The following is a 19,179-nucleotide window of genomic DNA, read 5'->3' on the forward strand; positions in this document are numbered from 1 at the left end:
TTTGCCTGTCTCCTTCCATTGCTATGGCTACTCCATGCTGCCCATGAGGAAACAGCCCAGCTAGTGACGGGGGAGAGGCAGGTGATGATCCAGCACAGCCCTGTCTGTCCCAGCCCACCCAGCACCTGCAGCTGGTGGCAGCCCCTGGATGGATCCAGTGCCTTTGAGTAGGTGGGAAAGGCCCTGGTTTATCTCAGCAGATGAATTAAATCTGATATGAGCAGACAGCGCTTGTACAGACTGACAGGTTTGTGAGGTGGGGGAAGCAAGCACAAATACAGGCTGGGCAGAGAACAGATGGAGAGTTTACCCATAGTGAGGAGCAGGACTTGGTGTTGGTGGATAAGAAGCTCAGTATGACCCAACAGTGTGCATTTGCAGCCCTGAAAGCCAAACATGTCCTGGGCTGCATCAAAAACAGTGTCTCAGGTGGCAAAGACACTGACCTTTCCAAAGATTTCCCTCACTGCCCTTGGGACTTTTAACATACGGGCACCTGGAAAGTTTTGAAATTGGTATCTAGTGCTGCACTACTGGGGGGAAAAGAAAAGGTGTGTGAGGATAATCCAAAGGGAAATTCACAACCAAAATTTGGTATTGAATCTCTGAGATGGAATAAGGAACTTGCAGGAAGAAGCGAGGCTCCTTGCTCTGTGGTCTGGGAGCATTACCTGTCAGGATGATGGATGCACAGCTGGTGGTTATGAGCCTCAGGTTAAAAAGTGAGGCAGTCAAGGAAGCAAGTTTTCAAGTGAGGCATGGGAGCAAAATAATTTATGGAGAGAGGAGAAATTATTATATCACAAATCAGACAGAAAAACAGGATCTTGGGAAGAGAGCGGGAAGTGCAGATATTAAAGATCATATTAGAAGAGATATGGAAAGAGAAATATTGAGGGCAGCTGTGTGGTTTTGGTGCAAGGAGGGCACAGGGCACAGGCACCTGCCTGTGCTCAGTTTCAGACTTTACTTTAGGCTGGTGGTGCTGTCTTCCATGTTAGAAACAACAGATTTTTCAAACAAAAGTGCTTTTCTCAACAGTGAACACCTCAGCAGGTTCTCACCTAGTCCCAGCTGTCATCTGGCCCCTTCCCAAGCCAAGGTGGAGGTCTGCAGTCACAGACCCATTTCTTCCTCCCCAGTCACAGCTCTTTATCCTCCTCAAAGGTACCAGCAACCCCACAGAAGAGAAAAAGAAAAATCAAACACACTACAGTCCTCTCAGCACTTTCTCACAACTTCACTACTGCCAAGGATTCAGTTGTGGAATCCTCCTCAGTTTTGGGGTAGTCTCTTCAGGCTCCACTATTGCTAGGTGTCTGTACAGGGTCTCCATTCCTCCCCAGCTCACCCCAAATAACCTTTAAGCAAACTCATTCCCAAATGCCTCCTTCCTCTGCCTTTATATCACTTATCAGTTACTGATGCTCCAGGTGCTTCCCTTTTCCTAATGCTGAGCATCCCTTCCTTCCCTCCATCACCTGCCTCCCTACCTCAGCAGCAAGTGGGGCCATGCAGAAGTTCCCTGAACTGTCCTGTTTGCTGCTGTCTTTGGGCTTCCCAGTGGATCTGCTCCTTTCTGCTCAGACTGCAGTGATATTGACTGCACTGCAGACACACATACTTTGCCCAGGTTCCTTAATTAGCTTCATCTTATTTTAGTTTGCATAAACCACGTTCTCTTTTTATTACACAAACTATTTCTTCTCTCTCAACCACTTGTGGTGCCCCAGCCAGTTTGCTTCCAAACCAGAGGGCTAAATTTAATCCCCCACTCCCCATTAGGCTTTCTCCATTTACAGTATTTTTTTTTCAGTAGTGCTTTTTTTTCCCCTTTCTTTTCTTTTCTGGGTTGGGTGTTTGATTTGGTTGTTTTTTTTTTTTTTTTCCTTCTTTCCAAGAGGCTGGGCTTCCTTTTTGGTCCATAAGCCCTCCTATTTCCCCCTGCCCCCTGGATGCCTGCCTACCTTTACTCTAAAATCCAGAGGAGGATCCAATACACTTAGAGTGCCAGCTCTTCCAGAGGTATCTAAGGAGGCTGACAGGAGTTTGATGGTCTCTTTTGCAGCCAGTGGCAGCTAATGTGGTCTGAAACCCTCTCTCTCTTTTTTGCCATTCACACACAGTACTTACTCTTCAAGCTTGCTGCTGCTGCCACTGCCTGAAAGGACCTGAAATACCACATAGGGAATTTTGATTTCTTCTGGGGAACCGGAGAAGGGAAAAAAAAAAAAAAACCAAGCCAAAAACGCAGGAAAACTCATCTGGAGATTGTGAAGAAGACATACAGTGACAGCAAGAAGTGGCAAGCTCTTTACTTCTTGAACACCGAAAAAGACCTCATTTCTCTGCCAGGTGTATGGGACTTAGATTCTGGAAGCACTGCACTGAACTGTTAAAGGTAAGGTATCGCACTTTCCTCTCTTCTCTTTCTTTGGTGCCTTTTCCTTAACTTTCCTAAGGGCTCTACAGAGGCAGGCTCTCAGTCAGTGGATTGGTTGTTTCCCTGCTGAGCAACCAGCAGAGAAATGTGAGATAAGTTGTAAAATTGATTGAGCCAGAGCTTTTCCCTCCTGCAAGCTGCGCTGCTGGGAAGGGGAGCCTGTGTCTGGGCTTCACCTCGGCACAATGGGTCCCCACCAGCATCCCACACCTTATGGGGAGCAGAACTATAGCCAGGGGCAACAGCTGGGTGCCAAGTTGGTTGGTTGGCTTGGGGAAGGGAGGGAAAGCAAGGACAGATTCAGAAATCCTTCGGTCAGAAGCACGAGGTGGGAGAGCAGAGACTGGGTTATCCCCATTCCCCCTCCCCAACAGACCCTCCGACCCATCGGTGCTTGTTTGTGGCGGCATTCAGCTGCTGCTGGAGCTCAGCTGAAGTGTCTGGTGCTGTTCCTGAGCTCTGGGGATGGAGGCTGCTGTCCTGCTGATCTGTGGCGTGTCCCAACCAGCGCCGGGGTTTCCTGTGGTCGTGGCTTTGCTCTGTGTCATTGCTCTGCCACAGGGCAGGCAAAAGGTGACCCCTGAGCTGGAGGGGTGCTGAGCTCTGGAGGGGCTGACAAATTCAGAAAGAGAATGAAAAGAAGCAGGATGCCCGAGCGTTTGACAGCTCTCCCTGTGCATGAGGATGTCAGGGACTGGCGGCTGGCAGAGTCCCCTGGGCTGCTTCCAGTGAGCTGCTCCGGCTGCTCCTCAGGACCTGCCCGTTTTCCAAACCCATTCACAGATGATGCATATTTTTAGAAATAGTTTTCAGAGAGCTGAGCTCCTCTCCAGAAGTAGAGCGAGCAAAAAAAGGTTTTATTTGTCAGAATCTCTATCAGAAATTTCTTCTTTCCATTCATTTACTCTCTTTAAAACTTCTCATTTAAATCTTGTGCTCAGTAGAGCTCTGCACATAGAATAAAGAGTACATTTTAACCTTTCCCTTCTGAGTTGTTTAGCCAAAAAAACGTCAGTTTGTAAAGCTTTCCTTGGTTTCTAAAAGAGCTTTGCCAGATGTGGAAAGGGGGAAACATCCCACAATGAAATAGCTGGGAGAGAGGAATTTCTTAGCATTCCTCACTACTTTGGTTTTCATCTATAAGTTCCTGGTAAAGGACGTAGGCTGGGCAGAGGGGCCAGTGGTTTGGGGACTGAAAATTGCGGGATTTCAAATCCTGCAAAGGCACTATTGGAAGCTAAACTATTTCTTTCTTTGCTTTGGTTGTTTGATGTTATATTTTCCTGCCAGCTTGAAGAGGCTGTATATTCCTGACAGGTCAAAGGGGACATTGCCCCTTTCTGAGATGTTTCAAGTTGTTGTCACAGTGGAAAAGGGGAGGCATCACCTCCCACCATCACTGGACAGACAGAGGCTGAGCTCTTTCTGCAGCCTGAGCAGTCTTTGGGGGGAAGCTCCATCTGTTCCACATGAACTGCTGTTTAATGTTTCATATAATCACCTCTGTGTACAGTAGCCAGGTTTGACAGCAGCACGAGGCCTGCAGGATGAATGGGCAAAGAGAGCAGACGGGATAGGAAACCGAGGGTGTGAAAGAGGTGGAGGCGAAAACTTGCTAAGGGAAAGAGGACACTAAACAAAATTCAGCAGACTTAGATTCCATCAGAGCAAACAGCAGCTCTTTGCTGTGAAACACTCCCAGTAAGTGAGGAACATTAAGGGGTTTAAAGGAAAACAAAATAGATGGTATCACTTAAAAGACAGAAACAAATGAATGTACATGGGAAAAAAAAAAAAGTTCAGATTTTTGGTCAGAGCGAGGAATGCACACAATGATTTCCTCAGAACTCCAAAATCCACTCCATTATTGGTCTTTCCTCATCCCTCTCCGGGGCAGATCCTCCACAACATAATCTGCAGGGACCCGGTGACTTCACTGCCTTCCCTCGCTGCCTGACGTGGGGGCTGGAGGCCCAGCTGGTCCCATTTTAAAAATCAACGGGACCTTTCTTAGCCGCCTGAGGCATCTTTTCCACCACCACCCGCCGGTGTCTCCTTGCTTCCCCCTTTCCCTTGCCAGCGGTGGGATGGCTGCTGTACCACAAGACAGCCTAACCCAAGCCGCTCTCCTCCGCCTCCTTCCCCCCTCCCGAGCCCTCTGCAGGCTCCACGTGTGGAACAAGCCGGGCTGTGTGTGCCGCTCTCAGGCAGCTTCCCAGCAGCAGCAACAAAAGCCGTGTTCATTGCGGCTCTGGACCACATAGGGAGCCAGGCACGGCGGCTGCCGAGCGGCCCAGAGCAGCCGGGGCTGTTCAAAGAGGGAAGGAGAGAGAGGGACGGCAAAGAGAGGGAGCTGTTATAAATATATATATATATATATATATATATATATATAAATTACTTGAGCCCAGTGCAACAACGGAAACCTTACAGTTTACTTTTAAAAACTCAGAGCTTCCTTGTGAGTGGGCAGAACAGCCCGGGCTGTGTGTGCGGGGCAGGGCTGCGGGCTCTGCTGTGTGCACAAGGGCGGTGTGTGAGCGCTGCCTCCCTCCCCTCCCTCTCAATGGGCTCACAGTATAAATCTAAAGAAGCTTTTTGTTGGCCTGATGAATAGCCAGGGGGTTTTGTCGCGCTACCCGCGCAGCCTTTTTAGAGACGCTTCACACCGAGGTTTTTTTGGGTTTTTTTTTTTTTCCTCTGTGTGCTTTTCACTGGACTTTCCTTATTAAGAAAAATTTCCACATCTCCCTTGCATGACATCCCGCCTCCCCGATGGGTGCTCCGTACAGAGCAGAGAGCAGAAAGGTGGGGGAAGGATGAGAAATGCCAGAATCATTCTGCTTGGACACCCCAGGGCCCTCCGTGTGCTTGAGCTGTTGAAATGCCCGGAGGTGTTAGGTAGCAGCCCCACGGGCCGCCTTGCTCCCACTTCCTTCCCCTGCTCCACAAGCCCAGCTGCTGTGCCATCGGCTGTAGGGACCTAATGCTCCCAAAGGCTCCAGCACACGGATGGAGGCAGCTGGAGCCGTGTCACTGCTGCTGTCACCAAGCAAGGATAAGGGAGATGCTGTGACCTGAGCGTGTTGGTCACACAGCCAGGTCCAGAGGCCACCAGGAGCCCATTCCTGCTGCACACGCTGCCTGGAGGTAGCCTGGCAGCTGGCTTTGCCCGCGGGTTTCTGTCCTTCTGGCAGTTCCTGAGGTTGGCTGAGGGTAAAACCTTGCTGTGCCGGGGAGCTGGGCAGGAGGACAGCCAGAGAAAGAGTTCTGCTGAGAGAAGGGAGCAAGAGATGAAAGCGGGGTAATCAAGGACTTCTGACAAGCACGATCCTCTGTGTTTTCACCTTTGTAGCTGCTCTTTATGTTAACCAAGGCATAGCAGCTCATGGCTTTTCCATAGAATACAGTTTATAGAGCAAGCCAGAGGATACCTGGGACAGCTGAAGTAGGGAAATTTTTGTTCAAGACCCAAAATTAGCTCAGGTGAATGAATAGTCCTGCCTCACTGCTCAGTTCCTGCCAGGCTGTCACCATGTCCTAATTGCATGGGGGCTCATGATGGCAAGGAGCAGTGATTGCTGTGGAGAATTTGGGATAGGGGATGTGCCATGAGGGCAGGTCTGGACAGCATGACCCAGGTGATTGATATTAGTGAGGCACCACATGACCCTTGAACACATGGATAGTCCTGGTTGCCACTGTGTTATCAGGGAGCCACCTGGGAGCCAGGGATCTCCTGACACTCCTTGGGGTGGGGGAGCTGAACCCAGCCTTCCTCTGTGCCCAGCATGGGTAGGACAGGTCCTGGAGGAAAGGGGCTCACTTCAACAGAGGCCACATCAAGTGACCAGAGACAAAAGGGCATCCAAGAGCAGCCACCTCCTGTCATGGGGATGAAGTGATCAGGACAGGAAATTTCTTCTGGCAGGGTAGTGTTCACAGTTTAGGCCTGAGAGGAGTAAAATTGTCTCTTAAGCAATGCCAAATAAACCTAGTGTATATTAGTGGGAGAATATGGAATGTAAATACCCATGCCTCAAGGCAAAAGGTAACCACTAAATGCCTCGTGTTAAAAAGAAACTTCCTCCTCAGCAATTTACTCCCTATTTTTCAATGATGAGAACTTTGCCCTGAAGCTGGTAATATAGGTCTTGTCTAAGACAGGATACTGGTCTGAACACACATCATTGGTTTCATTGGGTCTGGCAATTTTCATGTGCCTTTGGCTTCTCCAGTGCCCTTAGTTGGCAGTGAGCAGAAGACTTGGACACTTTATTATTTCTTCATTTAGTAGCATAGACAACCACTGAAAGACGAAAGTAATCATTTGTCATGGCTGTAGGACATATAGATTTGACTTAATCGGAATAATTTGACAGGACACAAAAATCTGTTGGGGAAACTAAAAGACAATAACCAAGGAACATGTCGTGCCTGAGGTTAGATGACAGAATGGCTGAGAAAGGTGTGTGGGAAAAAATGCACAGGCCAGCAGCTGATAAACAGATGAAAATGTTGCTGATCCCTTCCAGCTGGAGCTCCCATCCATCATTTGCACCTCTGCTGAGAGAGCAGTCACTGTGCTGGTGATTGAATAACCTGTAATCCACAGCAAAACCTGTGGCTCCTGCTGGGATCCTGCACAGGGTCAGGGATAAATACCTCTGGAAGCCCCCAGACACCACAGGCTTTGCACAGGGCAGGGCAGATTCAGTAGTTTTGTTGGCATCAATCTACTGACTGCAGAAGATTATTCCATCTTAGCAGTCCTGTGGTAGAGCAGCTGTAGATTTTAGTATAATTAACATTACATCATCTGTACCACAGTTTCAAGGTTGAAATAATCATGTAGGTTACATATTGGAAATTACAGAATGGCTTTCATATAAATGATTAACTGTCACTGTTACTTACCCCAAAAAAAATAGTTTCTCTGGTGTTTGGTGTATAAATAATACCCTGTACCTCTATAGTGCTCAGCTTCAAAGTTATACTTCAGTGCTCTACCACAACAAACACCCTCCCATTCTGTAATAACCGGTCTGCAAATGATGTCTTTTCCTCTGTTGTAAATTATACCATGCAGTTACTTCCACTGCTGCTATTGCATTCGGTCTGGTTCGTAAATAATACTTTCCCTACCATTGTATCTGGGGTTTAAATAATAACCTGTCCTCATACAGTAGCTGGCATGTAAGCATCACCCTCATCCTGCCTGGCACTTTGGAGTGCACAGAACATCCTGCTGCTGCAGAACAAATTGTAGCTTTCCTGTCCATAGTATTTGCCCTCTAAATCTTGCTCTGCTGTTTTGTATAGCACTTATTGTATAAATAATACCCTGCTGCCTTGTAGTAATTGATATGTAAGCGATCCCTTCAGGCTGCAGGGTTTTTACTCTGCTGATATAGCCTACTACACCAGCACTGTGCAGAGGGGGAAACTGGGCTCCCAGCTTAGCCCTTCACCACTGATACTTGGGCCTTCTCTCAAAAACCAGGGTGGTCAGTGGCCACAGAGCTAATGCTACCCTGCAGCCATCGCTGTGTGTCAGCAGGAAAAGGCATCACCACTTTGCTTAGCCAGCTAGCCCATGGGATTGTGACCCTTCCTCGTGTCTTTCAAGACTAGGAGCCACTTTTCCAGAGTCAGGACAAAATCCTTGTGCCTTCATAATTCCCAGATTCCCTGCAGTTTGTCTCCTGAAAAAAAAACCCTTGATGCTACTTACAGCAGAGATCACCTGCCAGTCCTGTTGTGTGGCTTCCTGCCTGTTACAGGAGACATGAAAGGATTCAGCACCACCGATGATGTGTTTAGCAGAGGACAGAAACACATTGAGATGTGTTTAGCAGAGGACAGAAGGGTCTTCCTTGCACAGCTCTGAGTCTGTCCAGTACTTTGAAATGCTCCAGAGCAAGCCCAGCATGCCCTTGATCCCCTCTGCAGTGCTGTACCCATTTCATCTGTAAAATCATTCGTATATCAGCACGGAGATAGGCACACACGCCTTCCTTTGTACCCAGCAGCACATGAAGATGTTTTGGACAATTTTGGCCATTCTTTTGCCATATCCAGGTAGAAGTGTGGGTTACAGACATGAAGAACTCAGGGTCAACCAAGATCTTCATTTCAGCTCACCTTCAATGCTGTGCTTCCCTCTCACTGGCACATACAGCACACCTGAATTGCCTCACCCAGGCACCATCACCCCTCTGAGAAATACGGCTTCAAGTTCTGTGTGGGCTATAAAGCCTTCCTGAGAAATAAGTTCTTGAGTGAGCTGGCCTCTGCTGAATATCACACTGCCCTTTTTCAGCTTTTAAATCCACACAGGATACCTCACTTCTGCTCTTGTTTCAGTCATTTGCATACAGTTGCCATTGGCCTCCTACTTGGATAAGCACATCGAACTGACAGAAACACATGTACTTTAGGAACTTTATGCTCAGCCCTTTCTTTCCTAGATGCTAAGGTTCTCCACTCCTCCTGCATATTCCATGGCATCTCATTTGTTCAGGTATTGATGGAGAAAGGGTGTTTTAGCAACTTCAGAACCACAGTCTAGCAGGAAAGACAAGAAGGTTGGGGTTTTTTATACCTGAAATGGAAACTTTCTCACGCTGCAGTCTCAGATTAACACTGAAGCTTTACTCATTTCTCCATTATGTGTATTGGCAAAAGTGGAGATAAATACATTGGTTGGCACCTTCTCTTCAATCCTGGCACAGTTCATTTCCAGTTTCTTCTATTCTCCAACTGGTTTGCCTCTGTTCTGTAATGTCAAGTGCAGCTGACTGGCTTTCTGTAAATCTGCATCAGAGATGTCTCTCTCTTCTGTGCTGTTGGATATAATTAAACAATACCACTAAACTAGCTGGGTACAAGGGTCATTAGATGCTCAGATAGATGAATGGATTTATCTCCTTTATAAAATCAAGTCTTTTCCAGAAGTCGCTTTAGGGATTCAAAGCCAGTTTTACAGCAGAGTACCCAAAGACAGAGAGAAGCAGTTCTTCAAATTCCATTATGTACCTTGCTCATCCATTTTCGTCTCTAAATTCTGAAATATTTGGCACAATTTGGCAGACCATCAGAGTTTTACAACACAGTTCTGACATTCCCGGGAATCTCAGGGCATCTCATGAGAGAGCACTATACCCTTTGCTATAGTGCCAAACCTTGTACTCAAGACCCTTGAAAGCACCATATAAAAGCAATCTGTTAAATTTGTTAATGACCAGTGGGTCTGGTGTCTCTTGCTTTCCAAAATACTTGCTTTTAGTTTTCATTCCCTTTTGCAAGGTCTTTATGGTGGGAGGGAGATGCACTGAGTCATGCAGAGAGCAAGCACAGGGCTCACAGCCCAAGGGGAGAGGATGTCCAGCACGGAGTTTGTACATTCCCAGTGCCCACAGGAGGCTCAGGGGACTCCAGATATTGGCTGGACAAGGCTGGAGTCTCTATGGACCAAATTTATCGGGCCAAAAGGAATATCACTATAGGCTTTCACCTTCCTATTATGTTTTCATTGAAAATCATTAACTGAAAGCAGGACTCATTCAACCATGTTTGCAGGAATGCTCATCCTAAATGCCAGAGAATATTTTTGGTTTGAACATCGAGCTGGCAGTTATTTTTCTGATCATCTCTCCTGCTGTGTGGTTTATTTCAGTGGTGATCAATGCCCACTAATGCTGTGGTGGCTCTTCAGTTGCAGCTGTGGAATTTCCGTGATCTGCAGGCTGCTGTGTGACAGTGTCCAGATGTTATGTATGATTTCATCCAATTCTCACACTGGGTGTAAAGGCCATAGAGCATTGTCCTTAATATATTGTCTTAAGAAAACAATTCTCCTGTCTGAAAGCAAAAGAATGAAAGTTCTCTGTGCCAGCTTGAGAGGATTTAGACACCCTTTTGAGGACCCTCCCTTTCTTTTCAGGACTGGCAGTTACCTGTCTAGACTAGGTTTTAATAGAAGAATTTGGGATTAATGTTCCCAACCTCAGAGGTAAATGGCATCTTTACTACTGATTCCAGTGGTAACTGGATCTGGCCACCAGAAAATTTACCTGCCCATCTTATTGGAAGAATGACAAGATAGGTTAAAATAAATCATAATTATTACTTGCCTTTGAATTGGTCTTTCACACCAATAGTACAAAACAAATTTACTTTTATACAGTTTCCCTTAGTATTGTTGCATATTAGAGTTAAAATACCAGCATAACATGCTCCAGGGTCCATGTTAAAGCCTACATCTCCCCCATCAATGCTGGACCATATTTGCAGATTTTAAACACTCTGCTAGGCAGTTATTCTCCCTACAAGGGGATCTGTGTTGGTGCCTTTCTGTTCCTCAAAATGTGGGCACTGTTGCTTTTAAGGTGTTCCACATGTCTTTGGAAAACATTTTCTGTTGCCCTTACCAAACACTGGAGAACATTTTGGAGCTCTCCCTCAGCCACATCTCATACAGAGGAATTTATTTACCCCTCAGAAAACTTGTTTTTCCCATCTGTTTGCTGTTTGGGTTTCCTCCATACCTCACTTTCTCTTTTTGAAGGTATGACATACGGACTTTGCTTAGCAAACTGTAAATTTAGGCATAGCAGCAACAGCTCTCCAAATGTCTGTGGCTTGTGTTAAGGTTACATTTCTTTCCCTTCACAGTCTACACCTTACAGAATAATTTTATATTTCATGTAAGAGCCTTGCTTTTATTCAGAATTCCCGTGGTCTCCCCAAATTCACATTTAGGCTCCCTAGGCTTGGCCAGCAGTACCTTTCTAGATTCCAAGATCTCAGGCAGAGATTATCATCTGCCTGTGCTGGGGCTCTTCAGTGGAGCCCAGAGATGTGAGCTGTAATGAAAAGATTATTGATATTCATTCACTGACCCAAAACTGAAACCCATTTTGGAGAGGGTAATTGTCTTCCTCGTGCTCTCTCGTTCAATGTCACATCCACAGTTTTCTCCTAAGTTACACCATACCTAAACCCATTTATAAGATTTGTAATATTAAAGGGTCTCTATATACAAAATATACATTCAGGTCACAGAGTTTGGCTGTATTTCCAGTGCACTGTCTCTGTTCTTTAGGGTAGTTTCACCATGTTTTTGAAGGGAGCAGACCTTTCAGTGTGGGCAGAATTTCAAGAAGACACTAAGACCTCTTATGGGAAAAAAAGGAAAAGGCTGTGATTGAGTTTTGGACTGAGCAATGGGTCCCATATGATTAAAATTTTATCCTTTTATTTTTGTTGCTTTTTTTGGGAAGTGTTTTGTTTCAAGGATTTTCTTGGTGAAGTTTTGGTCTGAGCCAAGATAAGAATCTCAAGACAAGGAACTGAAACTCTTCTGCCACTTATTCTCTCTCTTATGATGAGGAGTTCCATTATCTTTCCTCCTGGGTGGGTGAATACATCACCCAGAGAACAACATCCACTGCAGGGAGGGGTCAGGGGCTGAGAAAGGACAATTTCTTAGGCATCTCTTCCATCACCTTGCTCCTTTCTTTCTAGCTCCTTTGCCAGTCTCATAAAATAGGACTTAAAGCTTTTGAGGTCTCTGATGGATGGTTCTTCTCTGTGGCAGCCCCAAAATAAGCTTGTTTGGCTGTGAACCATTTTGTTGTTATCTTCTTTCTTGTCGTGGCTTGTTCTCTGCTGTACAATTTGGCTTCATTCTAAAGCATCATTATAGTAGAAAAAACACAAGAGAGAGATTTATTTTCTGCCTGGAGTCCCTGTTGGTTTCTTCCCAAGAAGAAAAGGACAGTCTGAACCAAAGGCAGGAATTACTGTTTGGACAAAGTGACCTGACAAGTGAATAGGAGCAGTGGATGAGTGTCCGTGCCCAATGGAAGTGCCCCTGGCATGGAGAGCTGACCATCCCTCGCTGTTCCCTGCACAGTGAAATCCCCTTGGAATGACTGGTGCAGGACAGGACAGTTGACTTCACTCTGTTTCCCCAAAAGGAATGGAGGAGTCCTAAATTAAACAGGGAACTTATTGACTGAGCCAGTTAAATTAAGTTAAATACACACTGTGTGTCTTAGTAAAGAGTGAAGAGAGCACTGCACACCAGTCTGGTCTCCTGGCACAGGAAAATTTGAGCACACAAAAAAGGAACTGTACAGGGATGCAGTGCTTTGGAGATGCTCAGAGGTCTGAAGCACTTCTTTGGAGGCTGGGAGAGCTGAGAGTGTTCAGCCTGGAGAAGAGAAGGCTCCAGGGAGACCTTAGAGCACCTTCCAGTACCTAAAGGGGCTACAAGAGAGCTGGAGAGGAACTTGGGACAGGAACATGTAGTGACAGAACAAGGGGGAACGGACTCAAACTGACAGAGGGCAGTTTAGATTAGACATTCAGAAGAAATCTTTTCCTGTGAGGGTGGTGAGACACCAGTACAGGTTGCCCAGAGAAGCTGTGGGTGCCCCATTGCTGGAGGTGTTCATGGCCAGGTTGGACAGGGCCTTGGGCAACCTGGTCTAGTGAAAGTTGTCCCTGTCCACAGCAGAGGGGCTGGCACTGGGTGATCTTTAACACCCCATCAAGCCCAAACCATTCTGTGATTCTGTGACTACCAGGTGCCATGAGATGGCAGTGGCTGGGGGAGTGACTGGGGATGAATGTAAAGGGAAAACATCAAAGAAGAGATTATCTGGTGAGGTTTTAACAGGGCCTTAAGCCATCCACACACTTACAGGAAAGGCCCTGGTTTGTACAGCCAGACAGCAGCCTCGGGCACGGCCCCTGCTCCGCACCCTCCGGCTGCTTGGCTCCATCCCTGGACGGGACCAAGAGGCAGCGCTTTGTCCATGGGCCACGAAATCTTTCACCACTGCTAAAGCTGTCAAGAGGGGGACAAAGTGGTCTGGGAGAGCTGGTCAAGGAGGAAATGAGAGGAGACAGCAAACCATTCTCCTGCTGTCATGCATGAGGCAGTTTCAGGGGGTGCAATGCCCAGCCATTGATTAAGTTTTCCTAGAACCAGAGATGGGAGTGAAAAGCCGCTTCTCTTCCTTAATCCTTCCTGTACCATTCAACCTCCTAGAGAAATACAAGCTGGCATGGCTGTTTTGTGCTCAATTTAGTTGTCAGAGGTTTGCTGGCAGAGGAAATGGAGAAGTAGGAGAGTCTTGTTCAACACAGCCAAGGCAGCAAAACCCTCATTTATAGTCTGAATGTGAAGCTTGTGGTCTCTTTACACTGTGTGCCCCCTCCATAAGATGGAAGGCAAAGTGAGCCCAATACCTTCAGAAGTGAGAGTGATCATATCATTCCCAGACAACAGACCACTTTGGTGAAAACCCACCCCAATGCTCTGGTAAAGACCCTTCTTTTGACACCAGAGTCCGTGAGATCCTTCAGCAGCAGTGGCAAAACTCACTCTTGCATTGTGGTTGGGGGTTCATGTTGCTGCCAGAGAAATGATCTGAAGTCCCAGTGAGTAGAGTCTGAGAGGAAAAGATCTTTTACTCCTAGGACTTCCTCTGCTTGCCCTGCACAAAGAGAGTGTGTGAACATTTAATATGCATGTGCCTTTCTAAGGAGTCACAAATACTTTGAGGATCTGGATACAGGAGAAAATAGTAATCCTTTGCTTCTCCAATGAAAATGCCAGTGATCTGCTCAGTAAGAAAAGATTGTTCCCATCTTCTGGAGTTATGAAGGAAAAAAAGATACGCCAAGAAATTCATATATTTCAAAAGCTGCAGACTATTTATGGCAAATAGTAGCAGTTTCTTGGAGCACTGGCATTATGTCCTGAACAGCACATGGCAGGATGGCTCCCCTCTGTCAGCCAGTAACCAGAAAACCCCAGGCCCTCTCCCATGCCATTTGCCCTTTTGTCTTCCAGGTCATCCCAAAGGGAGGATCAGTTTGAGATTCCACCTTCCTATAAAAACTAAACTGTTCATGTCTTGAATTTATGAGACAGGAAATCTGCTTGGGAGGAAAACTGGGGCTGAAACAGCCTCGTTTAAGTAAATCTAAGCACAGTGTTTACACAATGTCTGGAATTAATGCAGAGAAAACTTTCAGGTGCCAACTTTGGAAAGAGAAAATGGGGAGCAAAAAGAGGCAGATACTAAGACTGTGATGAAGCTGGAAGCTCTTCCTCCAAGTTGGATGAAAGGTTGCTTTTACTGCTGTTAAGCACCAGTAGCACACTGTACTCACCAAGGCAAGGCCCAGATAGGATATGATTGCTCAACTATCTCTTCTGTGTCCAAGATGTGACACTATGAGGGGGTTTAATATCACCAGCTGTGTGTATTCCCAGCATGGACAGCCTCACCAGAGGTCATGGTGGAGTCTGATGTGAGCAGCACATCAGTAGAAAGTGTCCTTAGCAAGAGGCTGCTGCAGTTTTGTACCTTGTGAGAGGTGCCCTTTGCCATGAAGGGACGTGAATGCAGTGTGGCCATGTGGTCACAACATGTCATTAGTGTGATCCAGTGTGTAGAGAGACCCTCCAGCCACACACATGCTCCTGAGGCTCTCACCTTGAGTCTCCTGAGGTTGTTGTTATCCCAAGCTAGCATGCTGTTTTCTGTCTACCTGGAAAAATCATTGTGAAGTTGGCAGGAACCAGCTTTGCAATGTTTCTTCCAGTGCCACCCAGTGCCCTGTTAGGTGAACTTCCACACGGTATTTCTTAGGAGCTTTCAAGGTGATTTTAGGCAGCAGAGCATTAAAAATTACCAGATCTGGGCAGCAATGAGCAGAGTCTGTGAAGATTTAGGTCTCCATGCCTACAGACTCTCTAATAAAACATGGTTTCAAACACTTTATTACTTTCTGAAAAGCCTTCTGAAGGGCTGAGCTGGGTCAGAACAGAAGGGTTGTCCATGAACTCTTTAAGGTCTGTTCCAACCCAAACCATTCCATGGATTTTTGGAATCTTCTGCTGGCGTAGAAACGCTGCAGAGATTTACTGTTCTGCAGTCACGTTCACATCTTCTTCTGCAGCCAGGGGGGGATGAGGATTTTTTATTGTTAAGGCTACATCTTTGCACAAATGAGGTTTCAGCCTTCTCCTGAACCAAGTGAGAAGTCAAATTCTGCACCAGGGAAAATCTCCAGTGCAGCCTGTGCATCATCCACACACTCCAGCAGAGCAACAGGACATCTTGTGGTGAGGCCAAGTGGATGCTGCCACTCAGATGAGCTTTACCTGTCCCACACAAGCTCCCTCAGAGGATTTGCCAGGTCCCTCAGTCTTTTGTTTCTCCTCCTCCATACTCTGGTAGCTTGGATCCTAGGTGCCCAGAAGCAAGAGTGTGGTAGTTTGTCATTTCTGTGGTTTTGTGGTTTTCATGGAATTGATAGCGAGCCAGTGCATTTGGATGGAGAAAGTTGTCAGTTGAAGGACTTGTTATTGACTTCCTTGGATCGTGGCCCAAGCTGCCATCTTCACATCTCACATCTGGGGAGGGTCTGGTTTCTCTTGTGTTGCTTCCCATGTCTGGGGGAGTTTCACTTAAGGCTGAGAGCAGCTCCAGAAAAAAATGTGTGCAGGATATAAGGAGACTATGAAGTGCATAATCACACACCAATTTCTAAAAATTGATGTCTAACAGTGCTCCAGGCTCCCTTGGTAGCTGACAGAAAAGACTGAACCCCTATTTAAAGGTTCTCAGCTGAGACACCTATTTTATAAGGAGATTAACTGCTCTTTAGAAGTTTCAGTTCCTCCTCTTGGACTAGAGAGGATTTTGAGTTTCAACCAGTCTCAAAGGCTCATTGTTCCCTTGAATTCAGAGGCTCCAGTGCCTGTTTGAGGGCAGCTCTGGCTTTCCATATCAAGCAGACACTTGGAGCCATGGCAGCTCAGGGCTTGGTGCTGATCCCACACCTTGCCTGGAAGGCTCCAGCTGTCATCTGCTTGCCATAGCGGATATTTTGCAACTTCTCTGTCCTTGAAAGATAGAAAAATTACCATGGTGGGTGTTGCTAGTGGCAGACAGTTCTGATTTTCCTGCAAGAGGGGTAGTTTTGGAATGGCTGGTGGTATGGGCTTCTGCTGTCCTCAAGCCTGTGTGTTTAACTTGTAGCTGAAATCAATGGAGATATAATCTAAAACCAGTGTAAATCAGGGGAAGATGAGAGCTGTTCTGTGGCAGATATCAGAAGAGAGATAAATGCTTGGGAAACCTTTGTGTTCAGTAGGAGTTTTGTTCCAGACCATCTGTCTGAGCTTGGATCACTAACTGGACCTAGCACAGGACTCTTTAGCTTTTGTTAAGATTTCCTCTGGCATCTTGCTCATTGAAAGCATGAGCCTACAACCATGAGCATTTTGGCTTTTCCTGTAGTGTGTGAGCAATATAATCAGATAAACATTCAGACTATGACAGACTGCAGCTGTTTTATTGGAAGAGAAGTCATAAAGACACTCAAAAGGGTAGAGTGTAGCACCAATTTTGGGTATCTGTGTCAGAGGACAGAGAGGAGCTCTGGAGCTCTTGTCATGGCTGAAGGCACCCTGGTACCATCACCAGAGTGCATCAACAGAGCTGTGTCTGACCATGTCCACACCTGCAGTGGAAAGGGGTGCTTGAGGACAGGAGCCAGCTGAGGCTTGAGATGAAACCTCACATTATCCCTAATCTTCAATAAATGTTCTCAGGTTTGTGCACTTAAAGTGCCTCGGTGCCACCAGTTTGCCATCCCCTGGAGCAATGCAGGCAGACAGTGCTGCAGGGCTGTCAGGACTGGTTCCCTCAATGACAGAACATCTGAGCAGTTGCTGCCATGTCTCTTTCTGACTGGGAAAATAAAACCAAACAACTTTATTGTTGCAGGGATGGTTTCAGAAATTGAGCAGGCAGGAGCAGCATCCAAGCTGCTCTGCACGTAAAGACCTTACAGCATGGTTAGGAAGCCAGACAGAATGGAATATTTCTCCTATTTTCTTTACAGCTGAAAAAACATGAAAAATTACAGGAGCGCATTTATTGCCATGTTTCTCTTCCAACATTTTGCCTTATTTAAAAAGAGAAGAAGAAGAAGATGAAGAAAAAGAAATAAAACTGGTTTTGTCCACCTCACTCACTTCACCCACCCCCCTTCCTTCCCTCCCATTTCCTGGACCTGGCTGAGGGTTTTAACTGAAAAAACCCTGAGTCCAGCACAGAGGGTGAGAACACAGAGGGACAATAAAGTGTTTGTTTGTAGAGATCACAGAGGAACAGCCTGTAGGCTCACAGAGGAGAGGAGAAGCCAAAGCCTACCAGGACATAGGATGTGCTCTCCTGATGCCCCTGCTGGGTGATGGGATCTCCTCAGATCTCATCAAACCCCTGGTCTCAAGTACTGGTGCCTGAAAATAATAATGCTGAGATAAGGCTGGATGGAGGAGACCACATGTCCTAGAGAAAATGAGGTCTATTCCATGATGGGGAATAAACTGGGGATGGAAAACCAGTTGAAGAAAGAGAAACCAAGGCTAAATAAACAGAGCTGAACTTAACTCTTGCTCAGGAGCCTCTTTATATCCATAATTTTAGAGGAAATATTGTCTTTGGACATGCCTTTATGTTCAGGCATATCTTCTAGTAGTGACTGACATTTTATTAGCTGCCAGAAGCAAAATATAAGTGTACTAAAGGTTTTCCAAAACTGAGAAAGAAGGAAGCTTAAAACAACCCATCTGCCCCTATTAAAATAAAAGAAAAAAAAGAACAACAATTGCAGCAAGGGTGATTAACATGGTCTGGAGCAAGCAAAGGCGACAGGAAAAACTGCAGATGGGACTCAGTTAAAATAGACTAGAACAGAAAATGCTTTCCAGCAAACAAACATCTTTGGCTGTGCTGCAAACAAGCCATCTGGCTATTTTCCACTGTACAGTCTGACTGTGTAGGTACTTTGTTGAACTTCTGCTGTACTGACTTTTCCTTTTCTTGCTCCCTGTACATTCTTCTGCCCTTTGAAAAGCTGGAGATGTGGTTGGAGGAGCAAGGGATTAAACCTGTCTGCACATAGGTACACACTTCCTTCCACACACACCTAGATTCTCAAATAACATATTTATATGCAGTCAATTTAGGACACTGCACACAACCTGATACAGAAGCACAGTCTTAGGAGTAAAATAGAGTAGCAATAAACTTCAGTGAAAGGGACAGCTGTTCTCCGGGGTGGGGAGCTCCTGAGCATACCAGCAATTCCCAACCCTGTCCTTTTCAGAAAGGCAAAAGTTTTTTCCTGAATTCTTCCTGGCCCAGGCTGAATTGGAGAGGTCCTTGTTTCTGTCTTGGGCAGAGATGGTAGGATGGCCAGAATTTTTGTGGCAGTTTGGTTGGGTTCTTGTTGCTCCAGGCTGCTGGGTACCCCACACAGGGACAGTCATCCTGATGCAGAGGCACAGCAGTGACCTTGTGTAACTCATCCTGCCTCCTCTTCTCTTCTCACCACAAAATCTGCCTGCTCCAGCTGCTCTCTCAGAAAGTGCAAATGGAGTTTTGCAGGAGAGCAATCTGCAGGGATGGGAGGTGTTTCTGTAGCACGGACCTGACAGAAAGCACAGTGTGATCATTGCTGCCTGTCTGGAAGGCTCTGTGCTGAAGAATTACCCCTCACAGTGCTCCCCACTATAGTCTGGACAAATTCCTCTTTTCAGCTCCACTGAAGTGTGTGCAGAACTTCTCTTAAGGGTGACTTCTGCCAGAAGAGAAAGACCCTGCAACTGAACTGGAGTTTGCCAGCAGTGATCTTGT

The 19,179-nt window shown here is 46.3% G+C and overlaps 1 protein-coding gene across 1 annotated transcript in view; it reads left to right on the forward strand.

The window, feature by feature from the left end:
- The first annotated feature begins 2,212 nt into the window (after positions 1–2,212).
- Positions 2,213–19,179, forward strand: part of ACAN (aggrecan) — a 46,356-nt gene continuing 29,389 nt past the window's right edge. The window contains exon 1 of the mRNA XM_088063079.1: positions 2,213–2,401. The gene's annotated coding sequence lies outside the window, so the exon portion shown is untranslated. The remainder of the gene's footprint in view (positions 2,402–19,179) is intronic.

Source organism: Pseudopodoces humilis, chromosome 16, assembly GCF_049639895.1.
Source record: "Pseudopodoces humilis isolate 2021_Gansu_Grassland_sample_001 chromosome 16, ASM4963989v1, whole genome shotgun sequence".
Classification (NCBI taxonomy): domain Eukaryota; kingdom Metazoa; phylum Chordata; class Aves; order Passeriformes; family Paridae; genus Pseudopodoces; species Pseudopodoces humilis.